The sequence below is a fragment of the Tupaia chinensis genome, unplaced genomic scaffold (genome assembly GCF_000334495.1).
Source record: "Tupaia chinensis unplaced genomic scaffold, TupChi_1.0 Scaffold000561_1, whole genome shotgun sequence".
In the NCBI taxonomy this organism is placed as follows: Eukaryota; Metazoa; Chordata; class Mammalia; order Scandentia; family Tupaiidae; genus Tupaia; species Tupaia belangeri.
In genome coordinates, this window is record NW_006160074.1 from 4,054,479 (window position 1) to 4,058,797 (window position 4,319).

The 4,319-nt window shown below is 42.3% G+C and overlaps 2 pseudogenes; one reads left to right on the forward strand and one right to left on the reverse strand.

Annotated features, from left to right (window-relative positions):
* Positions 1-2,735: 2,735 nt before the first annotated feature.
* Positions 2,736-3,170, reverse strand: LOC102493870 (60S ribosomal protein L36 pseudogene; annotated as a pseudogene).
* Positions 3,171-3,296: 126 nt separating this feature from the next.
* Positions 3,297-3,945, forward strand: LOC102481461 (60S ribosomal protein L27 pseudogene; annotated as a pseudogene).
* Positions 3,946-4,319: the final 374 nt, after the last annotated feature.

Sequence of the window (4,319 nt, forward strand, 5' to 3'; positions counted from 1 at the left end):
CAGCAATCCCTTCTCCTCTAGTCTCCTCTTTGGATTTTCGCAGGCACACACAGCACCCCACGTGACTGTGATTTTTAAGCTGCCAGGTCCGGGAATTTGAATGGCACAGTCACGTGGAATCCAGCACCTTAACTTCCATGCCCCCTGCTGACTTTTTTTTTTTTTTTTAATGGCTAGACAGCTCATGACTTGCCAGAGAGAAGGGGGTGGGCGTGGAAGTGGGGAGGGTGCTGAGTGTGAGAATGCACTTTCGGGGGGTGGGGGGGCTGCTCCACTATCCCTTTTCCTCCATTCTCCTCTCAGGAGGGTGGACACACATGCACACATACCTGATGTGTTTCTCAAGCCACCAGGTCTGGGATCTGAACCTTGTGGTCGGCCATGTAGGATTCAAGCACCTAACCACTACATGCAACTGGCTGGCCCATCTCATCGTATTAAGCACATTATAAAGTGCTTTAAACTCAATATAGCATTCAGTATGTCTTCCTTCCCAACTGTTAAGGGACTAACTTGTTCCAAATATGGCATATCTTTTGAAGTTTTAGAGTTTAAGCATGACATAATTCTTTTAAAGAATCTTATCTGTCATGACTGACAAGCCTGAGTTAATGGAAACAAACAGACTAATGAAAAACATTTGATAATTATGCTAATGTGCAACTGCTGTTTTATAAGAGGGAATAAAGTGTATCGCTTTCAAATAGGAAATTCAGGTAAAACTACTTTCCCTTTGAATCCCAGCAGTTCAACTTTTGCCGACTAGACAAGTAACCTTCCCCTGGAGAAAGAGCAGAGGCCATCTACCTAGGATACCACGTAAAGGGAGTCCTTCCCTGAGTACAGTGTTTCCCTGCGTGGCCTCTCCAGTCTTCTTCTCATGTCAGACTTGAGATTTTATGAAACTAGAGGAAAGGTAAATTCAGTGTGAGCGTGGGGTAACGGAACAGAGTACTGGGAAAACTAAAAGGCCTGAGTTGGAATCCTCAGCCTCTGCCTATCCGTGAACTCACTAGGTATTCCACTGCCCTTATTTGCAAAATTAAAGGCTTATAGAAGAAAAATCTCTGAAGTTTCTAACAGCCTGAGCCTATAGCTTACCTCCGTCTCCTCTTATGCCTTCCTTGGCCACCTACCACCTTCCCACCATTGCTCCTTAACATGATTAGAGACTGCTTTTTAAAGGTTCTAATTAATGGGACACAGAAATTAAAACCTTAAACTTTCTATCTGGGGCTCATGTAAATGTGCAAAAGCATTTTATCAAGGAGTATTTAATGCCACAGAGTTCTTGATATACCTGGCTTTTCTTTGAACCCCAGTGACAGTTACATGGTGACAAGTTGTAAGCAAGGAGGCTGTTACCATGGGAACCCACAAGGATTCCTGGGGGTGGATTCAGTAGGCTGTGTGTGTGTGTGTGTGTGTGTGTGTGTTTGGAAGCATTTTTTGATGTTCTGGATCTGCCGATTCAGAAAGTTTCTTAGCAAACTCCAAGAAATATTATCAGACAGTACGTAATGCTAAGGAAATACTAAAAACTGTTTTAGGGCTTTCTCTTGCAAAATGGTTATATATAGTCAGTCTTCATCTTTCCTCTCTATTCATAGCCCTTTATATAACTACAAATTCAACTGAAGTGGATTCAGGAGGCTGTGTGTGTGTGTGTGTGTGTGTGTGTGTGTGTGTGTGTTTGGAAGCATTTTTTGATGTTCTGGATCTGCCGATTCAGAAAGTTTCTTAGCAAACTCCAAGAAATATTATCAGACAGTACGTAATGCTAAGGAAATACTAAAAACTGTTTTAGGGCTTTCTCTTGCAAAATGGTTATATATAGTCAGTCTTCATCTTTCCTCTCTATTCATAGCCCTTTATATAACTACAAATTCAACTGAAGTTTCAATGTCCTCGGTGTGCTCACATTTTTTTCCAGACCACCACATTAAGTTATATTACCTAATTTTTTCTTATCAAGACTTCAAAGTTCTGCAAAGGTCAAGAAATTTCACCTTCCTTCCCTGATTATGTTAGAAATATAATGGTCACACAAAATTCTAATAAACAGAACTGACTGAACTAGAACAGAGAAATGTAGTTCCAATTCCAAGCCTGTCTCCAAAATTGCTGTGTGCAGACGACGGCCACTTCCCACTAAGTCTCTTAGAAGACAGCTTTAGGAAACATCATTATGAGTCTGATCTGTGGGTCTGGTTTGTTCAGAGAAGTGGAGCAATCGGAATTCAAAGGGAAACATTTTGCTAAGCTATAAGCTCCCTAGAATGAAGTTTTTCTATGGGTCTTGTTTATTAGCCCAGACCAAAGTTACAGCACTTGATTTCACAGTAATAATCTAGAGGTTCAACTATCTCAGGCCTGATCCACAATAACATGAGAGCTTGAAAGTACCTGAAACAAAGCTCAAGAAAGTGCCCCTGTGCTCATAAAAACCTTACATTCATGTCAAGCTAACAATTATTGAAAAGTCTGAATGTAAATGCCACTAAGATAAAATGCACTTAAAACCAGATACATAATCAGTTCATAAACGTAAAAAAAAAACAGAAACTGGGGTTGGTGGGTGGTGTGGTGGTTGAGGGCACTGGATTCCCACATGGCTAACAGCAGTTCAAACCTCCGACCCGGAGACTTGCCTTCTCACTTTCCCTCTCTCTCACTCTACCCCCCTCTGGTCAAATTAAAATAAATAAATGAAATAAAGTTAAAAGTGAATTTTTTTTTCGGGGCTGCGTGGACTTTATTGGGCGGCGGGTCACTTTCCACATGGCGGCCAGCACGTTGCTCAGCTCCTCGCGCTTCCTCTTGGCGCGGAGGTGCGTGCCCACCCGTGTCTTGATGAACTTGAGCGTGCGCTTGTCCTTGGACACCTTGAGCAGCTCCATGGCGCGCCACTCGTAGGGGGCGAAGCCGCACACCTCCTGGATCCTGTCGCGCACAAACTTGGTGTGCTTGGTGAGGCGCCCACGGCAGTGGCTGTGCCTTGGCTTGCTCACGTTCTTGGTCACTTTGTGCCCTTACTGAGGCCCACAGCCATGGGGTACCGCAGAGCCATGGCTGCAGCTCTCCAGTGACTACTGGTGCAGAAGTGAAATAATTTTTTAAAAAATAATAAAATCTCGGGGGCCAGCAGGCGGTGTGGTGGATAAGGATGCTGGATTCCCAAATGGCCAACCATGGTTCAAGTCCCGGACCTGGTGGCTTACTTTCTTAGTTTCCCTTCCTCTCTCTCTCGTAAAAAAAAAAAAAAAACCTAACTAACAATACCAAATGGAAATAAATAATTCTTTTTAAAAATAAAATAAAATCTTAAATTCACTAAACAAAAGAAAAATGGCTCTAAGGAGATAGGACACACTGTTAGCTAAACGCAGGCAATAAGCATCAAGATATTTCATAAAAATATTATATCTGAAGCAGACGTAGCTGTCTTTCCTTTCTGTAGGCACTGGTGGTTGCTGTGGAAATGGGCAAGTTCATGAAACCTGGGAAAGTGGTGCTGGGGCTGGCCGGATGATAATCCAGATGCAAAGCCATCATCGTGAAAAACATTGAAGATGGCACCTCAGATTGCCCCTACAGCCACGCTCTTGTGGCCGGAATTGACCGCTCTCCCTGCAAAGTGACAGCTGCAATGGGTGAGAAGAAAATCGCCAAGAGGTCAGAGATCAAGTCTTTTGTGAAGGTTTATAACTACAATCACCTCATGCCCACAAGGTATTCCCTTGGACAAAACTGTGGTCAACAAGGACGTTTTCAGAGACCCTGCTCTTAAACGCAAGGTCCGGCGGGAGACAAAGGTCAAGGTCAAAGAGAGGTACGAGACAGGCAAGAACAAGTGGTTCTTCCAGAAGCTGCAGTTTTAGATGCTTTATGTTAAAGTCATTAAAAAGGTGGAAAAAAAATATGTATTACATCTGGTTTGGCTATATTTTTACTCACCTAAGTTCTCGTGTAGCAGGTCTACAAGGGTTTCTTTTTAAATAGTTTCCTAGCCATCTTGGTTCAGTAAAGAGGTTTGCAAGACTTTTTAAAATTGCACTTATAAATGTACCCAGAGGCTCTTAAACAGCAATAGCATACAATAAAAACAATGAATATATAATAAACACAAAGTCTTTCCAAGATTATTTCTCATGAATTTGAAAGGCAAAGTAGAAAGGGCAAGTCGCAGGGATAATTATATCACATTAGTTTAATATCAGTATAGAAATAAAAAGGAAGACCAAGGGTACTGACATAGGAGACAGTGCACTTCCTGGATTCTTAATTCACTTTTTTTTTTGCGCATGCACACATACACG